Source organism: Ciconia boyciana, chromosome 2 (assembly GCF_034638445.1).
Source record: "Ciconia boyciana chromosome 2, ASM3463844v1, whole genome shotgun sequence".
Taxonomy (NCBI): domain Eukaryota; kingdom Metazoa; phylum Chordata; class Aves; order Ciconiiformes; family Ciconiidae; genus Ciconia; species Ciconia boyciana.
Window position 1 is genome coordinate 128,555,814 of NC_132935.1, and position 24,245 is coordinate 128,580,058.

The window sequence follows — 24,245 nt, forward strand, 5'->3', positions numbered from 1 at the left end:
GACTCCAGGCTGGATCCCAAAATTTGAACAATGTTCAAAGGGAGAGATATTTAAAAATCCCAGAAAAAGAGATATTTCCAAATTAATGGCATTGCCCAAATGCCTTGGCTCCTTGCACCCCACCAGGAAGGTTTATTATTTTCTGGTAAAATGTTGCTTGAATGGGGAGTGGTAGTCAGTGATGCGTCAGTGCTGCTCTTTGAAGACATTAAAAAGCTGAATGCACAACAAAGAACAGATGTTCCAGCATGCTTTATTTATGCACCCATCAGCAATCTTCCAATGACCACAAAACACAAGCTTTTTTTTTTTCTTTTTACTCCTCGCAATATTATTTTCTGATCAACTTACACTCTATTTTTCCTCCAGCTGAAGTCTTCCGTGAATTGGCGTGTGTGTCTGTGCGTGCACGCATTTGTGTGCGAGTGTGTGCCTGTGTGCGCGTGTGTGCCTGCGTATGAGCGTGTGTGTGTGCTTGAAAGTCTGCTTCCATCAAAAGCAGGCTTCTATTGAACTGTCGAACAGGTGTGGATTCTGCAATTAGATCACATTTCAGAGAGAGAGAGACACTGAGGGTAATAATGGCGGTGAATTCTTCATAGTCAGATGCAGCACCATAGCGACCAGTAACAATGAAGAATAATAGGTATTAGTATTAGGGTGATTATTTTTAGTTTATAGAATCATTTGATTGAATACTGCCATAAGGCACCGTTAACGTGTGCACAGCGCTTGCCAGCTGTAGAGCAAACTTGTTTTACTGGCACTTATCTGAAATTCTCATCTCTCCCCCACCCTCTCTGCTCACAATTGGAATGAAAGTAGCGATTAGGAAGTGAGATGTAATGCAGATTAAATGTTATGATGGACTAAGATCCTGATAGGTTATTAAAACTCACTTGCATTTGATGTTTTAAAGGCATAGTGTTTGCATATTTTTCCACCGGTCTACATCTTTTGAAGATAAAACAAAAGGAACATTTTAAAAATCCATTCATAACCAGGAGGCTTTTTAATAGTGAGCTTCCAAATTTATGACCTTCCTGTGTGTGTTTTACACCTGCGTGTTGTAAATATGTGTTAAGTATGGAGCAACAGTGTTACCAGGAACCGTGGCTCTGATTTAAACAGAGCTAAGGCCTCCGCACCGCAGTGGGCCAGATCCTCAGCTGATGTAAACTGGCATGTCTCCACCGAACTCAGAGGTGCTACATAAAAGTTGTACCAACAGAGGATCTGCAGCGAGGGGAGAATGACAGCCTTAATTTGGAATTTCCCTGCATCTGTTGGTATAAATCAGAGGCCTAACATTATTGTCACATAATATTCTGGTGTAGCAGAGGTGCTGTGAATTTTTAAACATAGAGAGAACTGTTGATCTATTGTTCCTCTCCCACCCTCCTCCCTCCCTGCTTTCAGCTGGCATTGTAAGAAAGCAAGAGTATCGCAGCGTTGGACAACATGGAAAATTCCTATCTTTATTCTTAATGGATCTTGATATAGATGCTCTGTTTTCTCCTTAGGCACAGAACTTGGTTCTTTAGAGACCCTCATAAGAAAAATAACTCTTCCTCTGATGTCACCTGGTATCATAAATATGCCATTATTCCTTCTGCAATAATAATCGCTATTAACAACAGTAGTAGAAGTAGCAGTATTTGATAGCAGCAGTATTTGATAGTGTCCAAAAAGCATACTAATGGCTTCATCACAGAGGTGGATGTTGTAATCTATTTCTTGTAGATTAAGTAAATAAAGAGTAAGTCTCACTCAAAGACTTAGCATGCACTATGTAAATATCACATTCCAATTTCAATTCCCTTTGTGTTGTTAATTATAATTATTTTTCAAAAACCATTAAAAATATTTTTCAAAATGCCTTCCATGTTAGATCATGGTTGTTTTATTTGCATTTGATCCAATGAACCAAGAATGGCATTATTACTTTTTTCCTTGACGTTATGACAGTGTCTATGCAGATGTTGCAATACCAACTTTTCCGTGTGATTCTGAATTGCAATCATACTGTGCATTGACATACTGTTCCATTTATTCATCTGATTGAATACTGCCACAAGGCACAGCTAACGTATGTTAACGGTGCACAGTATGCATAGCCTAGTGTTCTTACTTCACAAAAATGCTAGCAAATGCAACAGTGGGTGCAAACTAAAAATCACGTGCTGAATTTTGGCAAAGGTTGGCGTAAAAACACCTCCAAAAGTTACATCCTGTGATGTAAATCTCAGTATGCTTTATACAAGTCACAAAAACAGCAACGGGAATCTGTAGCGTATGTATGCACACATAGTGTGCACTGACACTGTAATAAAACCACTATTAAAAATAGTATTTCACATGTGTCTTAGCTTCTTTCTGTACACAAACCAGTCGAGTTTTTTTCTGCTATTATTTTCTTAGTTTTTTGTTTCAGTGTGGGGTTGACGGTTTGAAAAGCACACTGCTAAATCCACTATGTTTTTTGTTTTTTTACAGTCCTCAAAAACATGCCATAGTAATTTAATATGCTTTAAAATTTCAATACTGATGAGGAGTTGCATGCCATTTTTTAGCCCACTGAACAAAAGGCTTACTGAGTCACACATAGCCTATTCAAATAGGAAACGCAGATGCCTGCTAATTTATCTTCTCACATAAAGTCCGTTTACCAATCCATACAAGAATTGCCCCCATGTCTTTGTACTACTGCAACCCGAACGGATGCTGTCACTCAGGGGGGACATGTGACCATTAGTGCCACCTCCTTGGGGAGCTCTTTAGCATACTGTCCTCCACTGCTGTAATTAAAACTAACAAGAGCAGTCTACAAAGGAAAATAAGAAAATGCAAGGAGAGAAACCTCCGTATTACAGCCTGCAGCAAGCCAGAGAAAGGAAGTTGAGGAAACATTCCTATGCATTCCTGATATGCAGAGGAAAGCCGGATTTCTGTGGAGGTTATCAGGGAGGAGACAAATGAATACATAGACAAGATGGACCACTCATTAGATGAGAAGGTTATTCCCAAACTATTAGTTTAAGAGCACACTGGTTAGAGAAAAGTACTTATTTCTTAAAGGAAAAGGAGAAGAATGCTAGATATGCCCTGTTGCACTGATAGGAATAAATAGAATCAAAATCCCAATATTTCTCTACTTCTGTCAAACTGTGATGCTAAAGAAGAAATTAGATATTATAATTAGGGTGGGGCATTTTCCCCCGAGAATAGTTTAGCCACCAAATATGCAGTTTGAGGTTGACCGCAACTACCCACATATTTAGTTTAAATTGAATGGTTTCAGCCATAAAATAGACTCAGAAATAGATGATGAAGTTAAAGCTCTTAAGATACACTGTTTTAGAAAGCAATATTATGACATTCTGTTTTGGAACATTTTGTTTTGAAAGGTAGCAAATGAGATTTTTAATGGATAAAAACATACACAAAATAAAGCAAAATTTTACCTTGGATTAAAATGAGGCATTTTTTTTTTCCAATTCATACTGAACGAAACAGTGGGGAAAAACTGCTTCTGGTCAACTGGAAATAGATTTTTCCTCCCGGTTTTGCAACTCAGCCACTGAATCAAAACTTGATTATTTACTTTTTATGTGACTTAAAGGTACATACTTGATACAGCACATAGCCTTTCAGAAATGCCCAACTCCTGGATCTCTTTGAACAAGTGATAATGGCTTCACCTGAGAAAACAAAGGATGGGTGCAAGAGCTGACGAGCATGAGAAGACAAGCCGCTGCTTGTGTTTGCTCAGTTTAAGAAAAGCCCTGATTCCACTGCTATGGTGATGAAGTTCTGCAGCATCTAAACCAAGGCCAGAAACCAGCAATGGAACAACAAGCTTCTGAAAGCTGCAGTTCTGCTTAGCTAAAGCTTCAGTTTCCACCTTGCTCTGCCAAACTCCCTTTGGGATTTGGCAGGAGCCCAGTGGTTTTGGGATTAGTAGGAGTACCCTTGTGAAATGGTGTTTTGTATAGCACAGGTGATATTTCTCCTCTAGGGACAGGACACCTAACCCATGTATCTTCTTGTAGACCTAGTTCTTACAGTGTTTTTTCACCACAGTCCTATATATAAACGCAGATGGATAAGTTTGTAAAGAGCTCACATGGAGGAAATGGGAGCACTTGAAGGATGACTGACTTATGACAGGCACTTAAGACCTTGTCTGATTTAAAGAAACTTGTCATAAGCTAGATCCCTGAGAACTGCTGGGCTAATATCACTGTCATAGTGGTCAGGAGAGTGCTGGGTTTTCAACACTCTCCAGATCCTATGTGCGTACATGGCTGGGCAATGAGATATATTTATAACACAGAGTACAAGGAAGACAGCTGAACTCCAGCATCCCTTCAGTATCAATGCCTTGTACCAATGTCTGAAGCTTAATAACAAGATGAAAATGCAATGTATTGGTGATGGAGAGGGGAGGAGAGGAGGAAGAGAGGGAAGGGAGGTGACTAATGAAAGATTAGCAGATCTTGTGAGATGGTGTGCAATGCATGTTGGTTTTGGCATTGCAACTGTCAACACCAGTTTAGGGTAGCTGGACAGTAATATGCACCCAGACCTCGCTGCAGATGATCCCTGAGGGATATGGGGAGAAATGAGAGGTGTATTGGGAGCGCGCCATGACCAAAAGTCAGCGTGTCTGTGGACACAATGGAGCTAGAGTTTCACTAGAATTTCACTTCTTCAGCTTTCTCTTCAGTATTGTAAAATAATCCCTGCAAAGAAATAAGCAGAAAGGGTGTCATCATTGTAGAAGTAAATGTATTTGTTTACTGTTCCGCTTTTTTTTTTAAATGGAAATGTATGAAAGTAGAAAACAGAGGCTGCCATGATGTTTTTTCTTGATGGAAAATAGCATTGTTTGATAAGCCTCATTGCTTTGCTGGTGCCTAGAAAATTAATTCCTTCTAACTCACAGATGAGTTGACCTTTGGCTGAACCAGTCTGCTGTCATTTTGGGACTCCATTTTTCATTTATTTCAGGCCAGATTCTACCATCTTTACTTCTGCTACAGAGTGCCTATATCTCATGGTGTCCCATCAAAAATATACTACTTAATGTGAATAACTGGACTTCCTAGTTGTTATTTTGAGGAAGCACTGCTTTAGTTGCTAACCAGTTACTTTCTCATTCTAAAACAGATCTGGGTACTGGTGTCTATAGACATACTTGCACTTTATCTACTACCTCCCAAAATAACTTGATACCTCTAAGAACACTGTAAAAATGTGCTCTATGCCGCAAAGGACTTGTATTTTTAATTGAATATTGAATACTAGAGACGAGCTGGAAGGAATAGGCTGAGAAAGGACTGGGTCACAGCAGGGTAGGCGCACAGCTATTTTTTTGCTACATGCAACATTATTCTGCTCCTAGTAAAGCAAAACATGTGCCTGGAGGAGGCACTGAAGGGAACAGAAACATGGGAGAGTAAGAATGGAAGTAAGAAAACATGGTGAAAACAATGTCGAGAGAAAATGATGAAGACATCCACCACTGTGAGAAGAATATGCTGTGAAGTCAGATAAAAGAGTTTGCCTGTTTGAAGTCAGAGGTGTTGAGTAAATATACTGAAGATGAGCGTAAGATGGAGCAGCAGTAAAATACTTGACAAACAGACAATGCAAGCCACCTGGCACTTAAAAAACCTGTTATAATTACATTTATTTCACACTAATAATAAAATATGTAGAAATGATCTGTATTATTTAGGCTTGTGATGTATCATTTGAGAAAACCTGTAATACCCAAAAAGCTCTGCCATCACCATGTCATTTGAGAAGTAGCTTTTAGCATCGCCACACATTGTTTTCACAGCTCACATTATTAATGTGATCACCCTCTAACAGCTGTCTCATGAATCACCACAACCTGACTCCCTGGCAATAATAGCAGTAATCCCGACCTGTCACCATTTCACCATCACCACCACAAACTTGGATATCATATGCCTGGCTGTTCTGAGCAGTCTGGCATGGTATGCATGTACATCGTGTCTGTGAAAGTTTGAATCAATAAATCCATTATGAGGAGACAACAAGAAGGGGATTGCCATGAATGTATGTGTATTGACATTTAATGTTCCCCCATCACACTTATTTCCCGTACTTGACCACAAAAGTCAAACACATACAAATACAGTAGAAAAAGGAGGCCTGTGGGCTCTGTGCAATAGATCCGGTCTGACACAAAAGCACATGTTCTTTTTACTAGGAAGAGCTAAACCTAACACTTACCGAGGATGCAGAAATTTAGCTGTGGTTGCTATTTCCAGAATACCATTGAGGGACTCTACAGAAATCTGGATTTCACAAATCTTTTTTGCAGGGAAATGATGAGATACTGAGATTGCAGTGGAAAAAAAAGTGGAAATGGAGAAACACAACAGTTTCTTAGAGTCACTGGAGAGGCCCCAAGGCAATAACACTTTTTTTTTAATCTGGATCAAGAAAACACGTAAACTTTCTTCTCCCATTGAGAGACAGTATGAGTTCTGGAAAGTAAAAAAAAAAACAAACCAAAACAAAAAACCCCGGTGCAAGAGTACTCACAAATTTTGAAGATGCTTGGGATGAAGATTTTGCTATCTATCCTGAGATGGAGCATCCATCCTTTATGTCAGCTGATGCTGGTTTATGCCATCCCCAGGCTCAGTCCTCTGTCACTTACAGGATGAAATAGTAGGTCATCCATATCAAGTTCCAAATTTTATTTATTCAGGAGCAGTTAGGTTTTATGATTTAAGGCTCTTAATGGGTGCTGGAAATTTTTGCAGAAGAAAAATGATTGATGAGCAGTAAGGAAATGTATTGCTTTATAGGCAATTTAGGTTTTTTGTGGAAAAGGTTTCGAATTATTAATATAATCCCCTACATGTAAAAATGGGGTTCAAAGTCAAGATATATGATACCCAGAGGTGTACAAACCTGCATACACTGACAGCTTTGTTCACTAAACAAAAAAACAAGGTGTTCTTACTGCATGAGCAGCACCCCAAAAGTACCCAGTTCCAAAGAGCCATTCTTGGAAAATACTGTGGTGTTTGTTCAACTGTGTTGTAAAAAGAAAGGAAAAAAGAGGAGAGCAATGAAAGGAAAATGAGAAGATGGTGGGCTTTCCCTATCTAATAATACACACTCTCTCTTCCTTCCCTCCTCCCCCCCAGCCAGAAAAGCAACTGGCAGGTGCAGTATTACTCTGCAGATGGACCAGGAGTGGCACACATACAGTTATATATGCCTGGCACACTCGTATTTCCTGCTTTATATCACATGCCAGCTAACCAGGCAGTAGCCAGATTTGAGAGGACATCCCCAACAGTTGTTGTGCATGGAGAGGAACCAGTCTACTGGCAGTAGAGTATTAACCCTTCTCCAAAAATAGACTGTGCACTTAAGCCAGGGCAATAATTCTCATTTTCCGCCATCCTTTCACTGTCACTCTTTGTTTCTCTTCCCTTCCTTGTCATAACAAAAGTGGAGCTTGTTTTGGATGGGACAAGTGGGCACAGGTGATTCTGCAGCACTGACTTGCTCCAAACTTTGCACTGATTTGCTACTGTTCTTCCAGGTGTCCCAGTCCTAAAACAGCTCCTTTTAGGTTGGGGCTGGGAGAGAATAAAACAGGTGGAAGGGGAGGAAAGGTGAGTGAGACTCCTGTTACTGTTCAAAATGATTGTTGTATTTTATATGAATACTAGCGAGCCACAAAAATGAATCTATGCTTTCATGGGAAAGACTCAAATTTGCTCATAAACTAACTCACAGATCACATTTATAGAAGGTCTTTTGGTACCTAAAGATGCAACTGATTATTTGGTAGGATTTACAAAACCATCTAAATGTAGATTGAGACTTAAGAGTCAAAGTTTGTGTGAATCAGACAGATTTACAAAATCACCTGTCTCTAGGAACCTAAGTATTTTGTTAAATCTGGTCTAGTATCATTGCAGAAGTGCCTATTTTGCTTAAAATCTTCTCCAACACTCTTCAGAATTTCTGTCATTTCAGTGGGGAAAAGTGCTGCTGTGTGCATCTGTGAAAATAGTGTCAAAATGGTGGGCTAGGTTCTTCTAAAAAAGGCACTGGAAAGCCAATGTCACCAGCTCCCCACTAAGTTCTCCCTCCAGTGGAAGCCCTGAGTGGTGGAGAATCAGAGGACCAGCTCTCAGAGCCCCTCCATTCCCCACAGAAAGGTGTAACCAAGAAGCAAGTAGGTGGATCCAGCAGGGATGCTCACAGGCATCGCAAAGCAAACTCAAGTGCCTTTTATGTGACACACACTCTTTGGAAAGATGAGCTCTCTAGAAGGAGAATATTTAAGGAAATATCCCACCAATGCAGGCTTCAGCCAGTCTCAAAGCAGAAGAGATTCTGTTCAAAAAAACCCCACCACAATAAAAAACCCAAAAAAGATAAAAAAAAGACACAAAAAGTTTGAACATAGCAATAAAAAAAAGAAGAAAACAACAACAAAATTGGGTTCCTTTAAATCCTGACATTTATCACACCATGGGATTTGCTTTTACTGCAGTATTTAAAGGATTTCCTACTCTTAGACTTGGGAATACTGCAAATAGCACAGTAAATTTAACTACTATGAGCAGTAAATGTCAAGATTTTAATGGTTCCTACTGTATGTCAGTTGGTTATAGTCACCCATATGTGTTAACATATAAGACCTGATTCTGTGCTCAATTATGTCTGTGTAAACCAGGAGTAAGTGCACTTAATTCAACTGAGTTACCATCACATGAAAGCTATGTGAAATCAGAACCCAGGTCTGTATCCAAAATCTAGTTTGAAGAAAAGCATTGGTCTAAATCCTGATTGCTTTCATCAGTTCTTTCCAGAAAAAAAAAATCCTCATTGAAATCAAAGGACTGGGATGGGACATCAGGATCCAACATTCAGTTCCCATTGCAGGCGTTCTAATCGTGGGGGCAGAGATTGGCCATCACTTGTTTTGCAGTTATCTGTCTTGTAGGTCAGAAATCTGTGAGGGCAGAGCTGATGCTCCTGTCAGAATAAGACTCCACCTCAATTCACCATCAATTAGGGTACCACACAAAAATAAATTAACTTCTACTGTACCCAGAGGACTTTTTTTACCCTCTTTAAATTGAGCCATATAATACTGCAAACAGCATTCTTGTGCTTTAGAGAAGCTCTTTTACTCCACCCCACTGTTTCTGTCAATAAAGCAGCATAAAGCCATGGAGGATACTGCAATCGTGCACCCAGGTAACACTGGCTGAGGCTGCAGTTGTGCAAAAAAGTGTGCTTAAGTCTACTTAACAGACCAAACCCATATTGAATGGCAGCTCTGTGAAGGCAAAGAATCTTCTTTTATATCAAAAGAGCTTTTATCAAAAACATCCTCTGAGGCCAACAGCAAAGATAGGCCTCTTGCAGTTGACCCTTGCAGAGTTGCCATGCAAAGCCACCAGCCCCTACCTGCAGCCCTCCTAGGATGTCACATGTATTCTTATACCCTGCTGCCTCTCAAGCCAGCAGCTAGCAGCACACACTCCCTGCGAGGCTTCCTTGAGACAATTCACTAGAACAAACGTCCAGCCACACTATAGGTAACAAACCAGAAAATAATTTTGAAGTATCTTAAACTCTTGAAACATGTTGTGGCTTTCTCGGAAGCGTATTTTTTTCTGACATTAAAAAATAGATGTTAGATGCAATCTTGAGATTTGATTCTGAGTAAAGGATTCCAAAGTTTTTTATGGCTAACCACATTTTCTTAGACATAGCTCAGTTCTATTACCCAACAGAGGTTATTTCAGATCCTTCTCTTTTCAGTCTGCCACACAGTAAGTACTCATCATTTTATGACACATAGTTACATGGACTAAGATAATGGTAATTATATCTCATACTTCAAAGCAATTACCCGGTGAGGTGAGGAAGGGCTCCTTCTTCCACATTCCACAATAGAGTATTTGCAGTATGGAGTTATTCACCTTTCTGAGATGCATTAGCTATTGGTCAGAGTCAGAAACAAGATACCAGATTTAATGGATTAAAGGTCTGATCCATTATCACACATCTTATAATTATCCAGAAGCATAAGTCTTTACAGTAATTAATCAGTGAGAGATTAGTGAATATTCCCAGTGGGAAGATACTAAGTCTGAGAAATAAGTGTAGTTTGGTGATGTCCTTAATTAGATATTGACTCATTATCCAGAATGCTTGTGTTTTTGGACACGATGGTCACATATAAAAAAAATCGTATTTGCTTGTAGTCCTTAAAGAATATAGGGTAATTATTCCAGACATATATATGAAATCTATAGACTTTGTGGTAGGGGATTCTGTTTTCAGCTTCTCTGTAGGTATGGGTATACATTTGTGGCTGCTCTGGATGCAGTCACAAAATGCAGGGGGTGGTTGTGAGCAAGGCAGCAGTTCTGCCACTCTGACCCCCAGAGGAGCTCCAAATCAGATAAGAAGGGGTCCCTAACCCTGTTACAGGCCCTGGACCAATCTGCCAATGCATGGATGGCTGGGGAGCCTCAGTGCCCATCTAAGGAAATCTGAAGGACCAGGGAAGAGATGATGAACACATGTGAACAAGAAAAAATAATTCCTTCAGTTTCAGGTTCTGGCTGTTAAGAGCTTGTAATGCCACATGAAGATGCTGTGGGGTTTGTGGCCCTAATTGCCCTAATATCCAGCAGCTGGCCTCTGTGAAGCAACCTGGCCCAACAGGCCTGCGAACAGCAGAACTGGGAGCCCAGTGAGACCTTACTGGTCACTGAATGGAGGTGGGATTTCCTCCTTATTAGCTTCCTGTATCCTATCTTAGTGCAAGGACTGTTGCACTGGATCAACTCAGCGTTGGTTTTCCCACTCTCAAGGGCTGAGCAGAGAGTCATCCCTGTCTATACACAAATTCACAGAATCCTCTTTTTCACCCCAGCAGATAGTGCCTATGAGATATCATTACTATTAGGTCTAGCCACGTAGTACGTCTTTTCCATAAAAATAGAGGTGCTCAATCTTTTCTACCAATATGCCCCTTAATATTACTTTTATTTGGGATTTTTACACAAGGCAACTCAAAAGGAAACAGATTTTCATAAAATTTCACAACCCCTAAGGAGACAGAGCTAGAAGTGCGTCTCGAGCCTCCTCCACGCCTCGTCTCACTCGCAAAGGAACAGGCCAACACTGTGATGAGGTCTGTTAAAGGCTCCCTCAGTTCTTTAGTCGCCTCCTCTCATTCCTGACATTGTGTCCCCTTCTGTGTGCGGCACCATCGCACATTTCCTATACTCCAAATAACTTCTCACTCCTCCCTCAACTCCCTCCTTTGAGGAACCTTCCTTCCTTTTTCTCCTCACCAGTCATCTCCTCGCTCTCTCCCCCACCGAGCTGTGAGCTTACTGGAACAGGGAATATGCCGTATTCTCAAACTACTCTATAAACATGTTTAATAGCAATCTTTTTCAACCCTTGATCTTTCCTGGATGAATCCCACTTAATCCTCACTGAGATTTTTATGAATGGTTTTTCCTTACCCTTTGCAGCAACATCTTTCTGCTAATATTTTTATGTCAGCAACAAAGTGGGAGATAGACTGTGGCTGCTAAAAATAAAGAATAAAAGACCAAAAAACACTAATTACTCAGATCAAAACAAAATCTGGAGAAGTGAATCATAACTCAAAAGAAAGGGAAGAATGTCTTGCTTTTCACTAGGAAAGGAAAAAAAGCTACATAGAATTAAATTCTGCTCCTCTTACACTTAGGGGGATTATTGTCATCTTTAAGTTGACCAAACTAGATCTTACTGCAGCTCACACTTCTAGACTGCAAGTAAGAAATGAAAGTTGTCACTAAAACACACACAAATTGCAAGGCAAGAAAGCCAAACAGCTTGAGCTTTACAAATGAAAGAGATGAAATTGCCACAGTACTAAATAAAAGGATTTAATCAAAGCAGAGAACACAAACTACTTCTGACTATGCAAAGCCAGTAAGATAGTACAACTGGTAGAAGGCTGTCTGCTTATACATTGTGCCAGTTACTGAACTAGCATGCACCAAAATAATTTGTAAATAGTTATCTCTTGCTTTGGGTTCTTATTTTAAGGAAAATTTCAGTAACATGCAAACTATAAATACTTCTGGATCCATCCTTGATGCAACTACACTGCAGTATTTGGAACTAAGTCTTTTATGCATTATTTAGTGTTTCAGCTGTGGAAAAATACTTTCATAATATAGTAACTTAGATGTCTGAGATAATGCTCATGGGTCAAGTTCACAGATGATGTGAAGAATGATGTAAGACGAGACTTGCCATATCTTACTCCTTCTGTAGTTTTTCTTAATACAAATCAACCCTTTCTAATTTACTGATCCTTGAATTAATAGCCCTTTAAATGAGTCTGCATGCATGTGGGCATTTTTTGCTATTATCAAAGGCTTCGTGTAGGTCCTGTGTCCAAAACTGGTAAAAGATAGTATTGGATGACTTAGATGTTGAGAAACGATTGAAACCTGTTCCTCATAATGCCACTCAAAGCAATCTATAATAAAAAATCATTTCTCTCTGTTATTTATTTAAAGGTTTATGGAAAATGACAATTTCAGAGAGGTGGGCAATTCTCTGAGATTAGCCCCTCAAGCAAAATAGGCCTGCAGCTCATAGATTGCTGGAGAGGAGGGTGACCACAGGCTAAATAAACTCGCTTAGCACACAACAGCTATACCCATCAGGCCATAACATGGACTACATACTGTTTGTGGGCTATTTATACATGCCATTACTAGAGAGAGATGTCTTTCACTTGCTAAATCTTTGTCTGCTATGCACTCAGTGCTTTAACTGCTGTCATTACAAATGTTTACTCCTTCTCTAATGTATTATCAAATTGCACCAATTTTCATAATAAAACCTCTGCCCCTGATATAAATAGTTTATTCTTGCAAATAACAAAAAATTTGAAGAATTAAATGGGTTTTTTAGGAGATTATATACACTGGGAAAGATTGAGGGCATGATCAGTTTTAAAAAGAATATGCTCCTGCAACCCAGCTTACACTTTTTGAAACCAGAGTTTGTTGATTTCATTCTGGAAGCATGCAATCTGTCTTTAAACTAACCTGGGGAGTGCTTCCAAGTTGGTAGCTTAAATATCAGCTTCAAAAGCCTGTCCCATCATTGAAAAAGACCTCAGTCCTGATGCCTCGTCCCTTAAGTTCTGTTACGGAAGACAGCTCTGTAGTGAAGAACCTCTAACACTGCTTGAAGGCACGGGGTTCATTCCTGGTAACAGGATGGTCAAAGCCAAAGTTTAGAACTACAGTCAAGCTGATCCAGAGAAAAGGGGTATGAAGACATAGTTTTCAGATGAAAAGGCCAGCCTCACAGCAAAGTACTCTTAATGATGTTTTGAAAGAGTGGAAAGAATGAGAGTGAACACTGGCTGGTCAGATATATGGAAGGGAGCTGTATAGGATATACTCTCCTATGCATCAGTAAAACAACTGAACAGTTGTTTTATTAAACTATATTATGAACTCTCTGATCATAATAGCAGCTGCTATTTGTATCCCAGTAGACTAATATGCTCTGTTTTCCCTATTAAGGCACATTTGGGACAGTTTTGGAGGGGGGCGGGCAGGGAGAAATTGCAGTGAGAAGATGTGCCAGGATTCCACGTTTCAAATAATATGTTACCAAATACTTTAAAATGAAAATTCTTTATTATTTTGTAGGTATGTTCCATATTACAAGCAACTCATACAAGATGGAGTAGCTTCCTGTCTATATTATGCAATAGATTTGCTCAGTAAAGGCTTGCTTTTCAAAAAAAGTGGGTGGGAGACGTACCCATAAGTAAGTATCCACAGCTGGGTGCCTAGCTTACTTATTTATAAACTCACGAGTACACCAGACACTAAAGGTACTTCCAAGAAAGTACAGATTTTGGGGAAAGAAAGAACGAGCCTGGTAAAAAAAGGAGGCCACAGCTGCCATTTGCACCTGCCAAGTCATATTCACATCTCATCATTTCATAGAGAAATAGTCACGTCGCAACACAGTTCTCCCACCCAAATCTCAGTTGTATTAGGTCCCTTATGTTTCACTAGCCATTCGTGTATGCCCGTATTTGTACATTTATGTGTCTAGCTGCAGTAGACATGGATTCTAGATAATTATTAGTTTTGAAAGGGTTTTTAATTTTAGAAGATGCAGTAGCAAAAATATTGTCAGACTCATATTCCAATTTAAATATTAGAATGATGTTTCATTGTCTTTCAGTATAAAAAAATTAGAAGAGATTATGTTTTTTTTAAAATGATGCTACTTTGATATGATATTGCGAAGAGAATAAGGCACTTTCCTTTAAACTGATTTTCAAAGCTATATCTGAGATCTATATCTGCTGTTTATGGATCACAACTAACTTTATAGTCATGTATAAACTGTACTTCTGAGTGCTGTAAGAGGTATCCCCTGTCTCACAATAAAAATATTATGGAACATTATATTTCCATATAGTAATGGCACTCTTATTTTACTAGTAGGAAAGGTATTGTACTAATTTAATTGACTAACATAAAAGTCTCACAAGCAAGATCAATATTTTATTTTCTCAACAGTTTTTGTCAATGAAGATTTAATTTCCCATACAGAGAAGGTGTCTGTGTAGTTCACGGATATAAGTGGGGTGTGGCCCTTTCTGTTGGAGCCTGGAGGCTTCAACTTCCCTCCTGCCCCAGTCCCATGGGAGCCCCAACGCTAAAACACAAGCCTAGATGTCAGTAAGTAGGGGTTTTATTTGCGACCCTATAATAAACTTATCCCTTGACCCCAAATCATATAAATTCTGTATGTTTTAGTTTATGCCTGAACTATAGTCTTCTGACGGCTTAGTTGTGTTGGTTGGGATATAAAGATAACAAAACATAAGCAAAATGGAAAAAAATATGACTTAGCCTATTTCACAGGTTTGACTTCAGAAGACAGACACTTCTACAGAAGGCCAAATATTACCCTAATCTCTGTTGTCAATCTAGAAGGCGGTTTTGGATCTTTTTTTACAGAGAAACACACACAAGTTAGCCTAAATACAGCATTGTTTAAAGACAATAAAATTAGAATGTTGCAAATCTGCAATTATAATTTAGAACCTCAGCACAATGGACAGATTCATGAACTTTCCCTGAACCTAAAACCAAGTGCTGTTTGAGAGAAATTTTCAGTTCATCTGGGTCAACCGCTGATGCTTTGTGGAAGCCATTGGCAGTTCGGTGGCCAGAGTCAAGTTTCACATTGAATTTCTGCATTTGCTCAAAATCAAAACTCCCTGAAAATTCAGAGGTTGTAAATTACAGCCAGAACTTCACAAACCTCTAATTAGACTATAATCTGTCCACAGAACAGATTTATTTACTGTTCTGTTAATCCCCACAGGCACCTCATCTAAAGGAAGGAAAAATATCCTTCCCACCTGTACTCACAGCCTGCTCCAGCGGTGACACCAAGCAGCACTAGGCACAGGTTTTCCAGGCTATTCTTATGATAGGCAAGCAGCAATACTGAAACTCATCAAAGTGTTTTAAAAATAAAGTCAGAGATGTAAACATAACGTCAACTTACAGCATGAATGCAGAAAATAGTGGGGCCTGAAGCAAGTGAGGTCTGATGGAGTTAGATGGGAAACCTACAGCCCCTTTGGCCATTGCAGTGGGTTGGCTCCCACGGAGAAGACACTCCCACCTGGAAAATTATGCTAATAATAAAAATTATTATAATTACATACATAATTACTTCACACTTATCATTAATAACCAATGCTAATAAAGCTGAAGCCTGAAAATAATATTAAAATCATGCTGCCATTTGCACCTCAACAGAGTATTTGTTTATCATTCTTTTAATTTTAGAACAGACTTTGTGAGTCTGAAGGTGCAGATGTGAGAGGAGAGACAGGGCAGTAGATGAAGAGCGTTTCCTTCTTCTTCTTTGTGGTACGTAAATGGAGCTGAAGAAGTCATAAGCCTGGCTGCAAATATATCTGAGGGAAACATTTTGGAGAGCTGGTTCCTAGAGGGAAAACGAAAGAGTGTAGTGAGAACTGGCAAAGACCCTTCAAACCACCCACGGTGTGTCAGGGTCCAGGGGCCCCTGCAGGCCTCGCTAGCCCTGACCAGCCCCACATGCCCAGGGGCCCCATTTCAGCACAGCCCAGGGCCTGCCAGGCCACAGACCCCGCCGAGCCCGACCCCGTCCATGGGCTGGCGGCCCAGCCTGCCCTGGGCCTGGCCCCTCGGCCTGCCAGCCCTCGCACCGCCCTGGCACCGCTGTGTGACTTCTGCTTTTGCACGTCGCTGGTGAGAGACGGGGGAACGGACTTGCTCCTTCCAGACCTTATTTTCTTCCCCTACAAAGCACAAACCTTTAGAGCTGGGTGCCTGGTGGCATGTTCAGGGCAAATTCTCCTGAATGGAGCATTTTGATTTAAGCAGCTCCTACGACATTCAGTGGCTTGCAGCATGAAGACTATTTGAGTACAGTTAACTAACGCCTCTACATAAAATGTCTGTTTTGCCTATTTTACTCTTCATTTTACATTCTGACACATCACCCTCACATTTGTTCAGGCCAGACAGAGACGTCTTTAAACTACCTGTGAGTTCAATATCAACACAGATTCTCAACCTGGCTCTTAAAAACTCTTTATACCTATCCTCAAAGTTGTATTTTTGTATCCCTGGACTTGATAAATAGCATGTGTGGTGAGGTGGGAAAGGTGTTCATAATTTCCAGCTGAAGTATTGCCTGGTGAAGTGTCAGCTTGGGTTACATAACTCATATATAAACAGACTTTTTGTGGCTGGTAGGAGAATAATTGGTTCACCTCGTCTATTCCCCTATCTCACACAGCTGCATTGGCCTCTTATTTCATTATTCAGTAAAGCTTGCAATGACCACCACATTCTTTACAAAATAGCATTTCTAACATTAAGAAAAATCTCACAGATTAAGAAGATACGGTCAGCATTTAAACCCTAAAATCTCCTCAGGAAGATACAAAGCGTTTATTGGACTATTACGTTACCCTGAGGTTGGTCAAATCTGAGCCTTCAAGGCCACTATCATGGGAGAAAGGTTAGTGTGGAGCTGAGCCATTGGCCTGGGACTCAGGGAGACATTTAGCAGCTGCAAAGCTCCAGAGATCCCTCAGCCAGATGCCTTGAGTGCAGTGGGATGACTTTGTGCATTAAGCATGAGATAGCCTCCTCAAGTTTCAGAGCTGGGTAGACTAGCTCACATGGAGAACTCGTACAGCATAGCCAGTCAGCTGGAAATCCATGCCTTCCCTTACTACACACTAGCCTTTCCAGGCTAGTAAACAAAAACCTAAGGCATGTTAGGTACTACAGTAATAATAAATTATTATGACTTCCCAGGGAATGAAGTCAAGAGGAGTGAGTTAAACCATTGGTGGCACCAGCTGGAGTGCCCTAACACGAAGGATTCAAGGAAAGGCAGCAAGGTTCCCCTAGGAGGTTCTCATTGCATGAACCTCTACAATACCATTAGTAGCTCATTAAGTGTTTCCTTCTTCCTGTCAGTATGGGAGATGGCAATGTTACCATGTAGAGAGACAGCATTGTCACATGCAACATACACCAATGTGGTGTAGCAGCTCAACCTGCAGGTATTTCACCATCATTTCAAGTAATTTTCTTAACCTTTCTGGGAAAGGATGTAGAACAAGAGAGAAACAACTAACCATATCACTGTCACCCCAAGCCTTTGATGAGCCACTAGTGACTATATGTGGTTCTTCTTCCCAGCTGAAGAAACAGACACCTGTAGAACAAAAATATTGAAGGTAATATGCTGCCTGACAGATAGAGTTGAGAATTACCGCCATAAGCAATCACATGCTGATACTGCTAAGTGCGTATATGCTTCACAAACAGAACATTTTACCATGAATCCTTCTGCTCCAACATGTTCAAGTCTTCTAAAATCTCCACATACTTATGTGTCAGGCTCCTCTATACACTCTCATTCTCCATTCCCATCTTTTCCACATCATCTTGAGCTCTTTCAGTCCTTTTACAGAGTGCAAAGGAGGGGACCCTTCTCATGTTTGTCAGAGCCAGACTTGCTTCTGGACTCTTCCCCATTCACTCCTGGATGGTCCTCCATCCATCCCCCATTTCTTAGAGTCTTTTCAAGCTACCTATATCATGTCATACTATTACATTAGATTTTTAAAAATTACTCTGGAATGATAAAGTAATAAATATGCTATTCTTTTCTTTTTGCTTCTCACCTGTACTTTTATAGGTGTATGACTTACAGATTTTTTCATTTTTCCAGATTGTAAAATGAAGACAATATTTAAATCCCCTCTCCTCTTACTGGAGGTGTGAAGGCTAATTAGGGAATGTGCAGAACATGTTCTGGAGATGAGCAATGTTAAACACATTTGATACTTGTCTAGAAGCAACAGCAGTGTCAGTAGCAGTACTGATTGCATGAGAAGGAACATACCTATGTAAAGTGCACACATCTGTGAAAACCACTCTGAGTCTGCTCACTTCAAATGGGGAGGCTTTCCAGAAGAGCAAAGGAGAATTTTACGTCATTGAACCATGCCTCTCTTGCCTCTCATTGTACAAGGCTTGTACTAGAATATGCTGGCAAATCACTAGGAAACATCTTCTTCAAGGTCTTTGTAAATACTACTACTTATGTTACCTGAATTTAAATCATAGTCAATTTTCTTACACCCATATTAAAGAAAGTGTGTAGAAAAATATCTCCTTCTGTTAACCTTCAGCTTACAGCTTAATTCTCTGAAACATTTGAGAGAGCAAAATGAAATTGTACAAATATCCATGGAACAGGAAAGGTAAACAGGAGGTGTCTCTGAGGCCAAGCAAATGTGTTGAAAACTCCAAAGTTTCCTGCATCATTTTCTTGTACTGAATTGCATGTATAGTTTGTAATAGCAAATTATTTCCTCTTTCAGGTGTCCAATCAAAAGTTACATGAAGTCCCTCTATCCCAATTCCCCAACTGCATCATAGAGAGCAATATAATAAGGCCCCATTGACAAAAATATTCCTTGATTGCAAGGATCGTCGATATCCTGAAAATGAATTTTCACAACACTAGAGGTGCACTTCAGCTCACTTTGCCAGGTGTTTGCATTGCAGAGATAATTTCCAGCACTGTGCTGGCTGCTGAATATGGCCCAAAATTGGAATCACCCCCGTAGGAGTATTCAGATTGCATAGAAAAACCTGGGCAAGGAATAGAACAGACTACCATCACAAGGAAAAGAGCAGAGCACCCTGAATGCAAGCTGCATCAGAGCAAGCATGCAGGAGTCATGCTTACAGCTTTATACCAGCAAAAGTTTCTACATTGATACACAGGAAAGCTCAGGAAGAATCTCAGAATCAAGTCTCCTCTCTAGTTCAAATCTGTATTTTGGGGGGCTTTGGGGTAAACTTAGATGCATGTGTTTGCACACACAGTGCCTCTTTCCTCTTCACTGGGATATTTCCACAAATGTGTCCCTCAATCTGAATCTATCTCTGTGTATGACTTTGATAGTGACTTTCCATCAACCTAAGCAGCTGGTGAGCCCTGGTCTACAGTTTGCTGATGAAGGAAGATTTCCTCCATTCCTCACCAAAAGCACAGCCTAAACCACTTTAGCGCTGGTGTCTTTCAAAGCCTTTCTTTGCTTTTCCTGTGTGTGCAAAAGGACAGATAGAGAAACAGGTAAGAGAGAGAGGTGTAGCTCACCATAGTATAAAGGATGACACTATTTGACCCCTCACAAAGCTTAGAGCTTCACACTGGCATATGTGGCACCCCAAATGCTATGCATGAAGCCCTGAAAAGGCTTTGCACTTGCACCGATGGTTCACACTTGCACCAAGTGCAGGCTGCTCATCCATAATGCCAGAAGGCATCACACGTGAAAGTAGCTGCCACACACAGAAGCTACTTCCACTTACTCTGCTCTTCTCCTTAGGTAATCATTGCCTTAGCTGCCCACAGTTTTAAAGGGGTGATGAGAGAAGGCATTGTCCTAAAGCTAGAGCTAAGAAGGGAAAAACCTGCCCCCGAATGTGTTATGCTGTGAGCACACCAACCAAACTGCTTCTCCTTGCAGTCACTTCAGTGAGCAGAGTGTGCCTCAAGTTAGAGTACCAGAGAAAAAAGTACGGCCTAAATGGTGACTTGCTGTTGATATCAACTTATTGACAGAAAGTTGAATTCCTCCTTTCTGCTGCCAATTATCTCTTACATAATAAAAAAAATTTCCTCTTGATATGATCTTACCTGTTTGGAGCAGTGTTTCCTTCTCCAAAGCCAAGATGTTTAAAAGCAACCAGTGATTTCAGACACCATTCCTTCCAGTTACCTGATTTGAATGATGGAAAGCTTGATTTTCAGTAGCTACTCTTAAAAAAGTTTCCAAAAAGTAGCAGCTTTCAGGTGGAGCAAACAACAGTTGATGCTAAAAGTACTAGTCATGTTTGAAAACGTTGGCCCTTGTATTACATGCAAATAATGATCAATCAGTTATAAATTATAAGTCTGAGGTTTTGGGGTTTTTTTAAGTACTCATGATGCTAAAAATTACTTTATAATTGACCATTACCTATTTTAAGGGAGTTGGTTTCTTCACTGATTTAGTGTGATTACTCCAGTTTTGACAAAGGCTTACTCCCTAGCAAAGGCAAGGTGACTTGGGCTCATTTGTGCATGCAGCACAAATCCAGACTGAGTCCCTAAGGCACAGCTACGCTGCCAGTACGGCTCCCCTGCACCAGCTGTAGGAGCACTAATCCTCAAATTGTCAATGGAGCACAGACATCCCAGAGCCGTCCATCCCAAGAGCTCTGCATGGAGAAGTTTGAGCTGACTGGGTCTGCCGGCTGCTCCCTCTGGGCTCTGGGAGCCCATTGCATAATGAAGCAGCACCGTATGTTTATGTATCCTCAAAACCTGAAAAAGTGAGCATTGCCCTTAATCACTAGTATTTATGATTCATAAAGAAATGGAAGAAATGTGAATAAGGAATATGTGATATGAACAAAAGATGCCTGTGCCCACTGACATTGTCACTAGAATCAATCTCTTCTCCTGCAGTCGTTGCACTGCATTGGGACTGCAGGCCTGGCTTAATGCAGCCTGATTGCAGCTGTGTCTGCTTTGGTTTCCTGAAAGAACTTGCAAGTCTAGCATGGTGACTTGTCATCTGCAAGCCGGGAGTTTTATTCACAGTTTGCTAGAAGCCACATTAAATAGCAACATCAGTCTGGAGATCAGCTTCTGCAGCAATGTTCTTATCCTTAAGCCTGTGCAGATGGGTGATTCCCTGTGTGCTTGCTTTAATGGCTGTGCTGCTGAAGACACTAATATTCGAAGACATATCTCTCCAGGGGGCTCTTGATATGAGAGTAAAATGAAATTTGTGTCCAGTTTGCCTGGGCCTCACCAGTGCCCTAACAGCAGGATGCTGTATGAGAAAGACACCCTTCCCAGGTGCACTTTTCACAAAAAGACTGTCAGAAAAACCTGAAACATACACATTATTTAACCAAGCTCATAAATAGCAACTTCTCCAAACAACTAGAAATATTTACACTTCCTATTTTCTTGGAGTTCAAAATCTGTGGCTTTGTTACCAGTGCCGCCTGTGAGGTTATTGAGAAATTAATTCTGTCAATGTGTATAGACAGAGCTTTGCTATAAACACGCACCCAAATAATATGTATTTTGTCTTCCTTTCCTCCCTCCAAGCACTGTGCTAACAATATGACTCTTTACTATCAGTACAACTTGCGATTATGTAGCGATAAGCAATCCACACTCAATATGCCATCCTATTAGGCAGTGTTAAGTTATTACAGGTCGTATTGCTGAGCCTAAATAAGACCTGACAGAAAAGCTCATTAAATCTGAAAAAACTCAAATAAAAAAAATCCCCTTTTCCTTTTTTTCCCCTAACTAGATTGAGGTATTTAGCTCAAAGCTCCCAATCACCTTTGTGAGAGCAGCCTCCTGTGGTGCGGGAGTCCCTCACAGAAGGGCTGTACAATTCCCAGCACTGGATTAGCACTGGTTGCACGGGTCCCTTCCCTTAGTTGACCCTGCAGGGAGTGGGGAGCTAATGTAGTAATTCCTCTTCCAGACCCTTTGGCTTTTCTGGTCTCCTGAGCAGGCCTCACAGTCCCTGGAGCACAGATGACACAGAGAATGCCTTTTCATTCTTGCTAAATATAGCACCTTCCCATTCTTTTTTTTTCCAGCAGACAAACACAACCTGTAGTGGCTGCCCTTCTTGCTACACATGTCCTACAGCCCATAGACCAAATGACACGCTAGTACAGTGATGAAGAAGTTGAAATGTCAGCTTATGCCACTCCTTGATTCACGGTTTGTCGTAGAGACAGGACTGCATCCTTTAGCAAGCATACTCAGATATCATGTTAAATGATAGTATTAAAACATCCTGCTTTCTGACTTGGATATTCACCCCTCCAGTTACCTCCCCACAGCATTGGCCTAACTTATATGTGCAATTATGCCCTGTTAGAAGGAAAAAAAACAAAAACAAAACTATGTCTCATTCACATTGACAATACACAATGGTCTCAACCACACTGATTTAAATATGTAATTAAACATCAGTTCTGGTGAAGCAATTGCATGATTCCTTTTCATTGGGTAAAACTTCCACTCATTTTAATCCAGTGTAGCTATGGGCCACAAAGGCTGCTGAAACCATGCTGTCCTTTGTGCAGCATTTTGGTCTTCACTACAGAGTGCGAGGAGCCCTAATGGTACGTCCAGTAATGTGTCTTCATCTCACAAAGTGCTTTAAGCTCCTGGTGAATGTTAAGCAACTAAGTAATCCGACTGAAGTCATCAGGATTAGCCAAATGCTTAAAGTTAAGCACAAATGTGTTTTCCTGGATCGAGGCTCAGCGGAATACAGCATTGTTGTTAGCACCATTCAGTGTAAAGCATAAAAAGAAAATCTGGATTTTTAAAATCCTTTTTGATCATTTGAAGCAAGTTGGTATCTTGACTTACTGAAGTCAGAAATATATCGCTGTATGTGGATGTGGATGGGAGAGGATTTTCAACCTTGGGTGCTAGGGGCACACACAGGTGACTGGTTAGTCCAGACTATGAGGCTCTAATGACAGCAGCAATGGAGTCCTGTGTCCTGGAGATTTTTCCCAGCAGATGAACACTTACCCTCATGAGTACAATCACTATAATCAGCAAGGAGTCACATCAATCCTAAAACCTACATCCCAGAAATAACCAACATAATTAAGCACCCTCAAATATCATCACATCCTCCCTCTTTCTAGTTTGGTCTAGAAAGAAAAGGGTATCTCCATGACAGGAGGTAAGTCTCCAGAAAACCCCACTCGGCACCTTACTCTCCATTACAGTAAAGGAACCCAGTGGATCTCGTATTGCCCAGGGAGGATGTTTTCTCAAAAAAAGGCCCCTTGAACTCCTTCTAGACACTGACAAACAGACATTCCCTGCCCACATGTGTTTGCATGCTTTAAGAGAAAAGCATTACATGCTTAATATGTCCCGTGTTGTCTGGTACCATCTTTACTTCCTAAGTTATTTTAGAGCTATTCCTTACACTGAGAATCCAAAAGACAAGGAAAACAGTAGCAGGGCTCTAAAGTGGCCATGGTAATTTCTACAGGTGCAGATGATCAAAAATACTTATAAAAGGCTGCTGCTTTCTTGAGTACGATGCGGACAAAAGCAAGGAGGACCCTACATTAAGACAAAAGGTCATTATCTGTATTTATCTATATTTGGTGCCCTTTCCCCCAGACTGCTAGCCTCACTCCTATCAGCGAGCATCCAAGATAGCAGCAGCCCAGCATGGTGCGAAATGGTGGCTGTGAGAGGAAGAGGCTTGAAGGAGCATGCCTTGAAAGAAGGGATATCAGTCAGGGAGCTTCTCAACAACAAATCTGCTTCTATTTTGGACAAATAAATGCTCAGAACCCAGAAGCTTCATCTTCAAGAGACACTGATCCCTTATCCCTCTCTTAGAAAGGATTTGAAACATCAGCACTTGAAGAATATTACTTTCCCCATCATTTCCACCATGAAATTAAGATGTATCCTTAGTGAGGAGAAGGGTAGGAGGA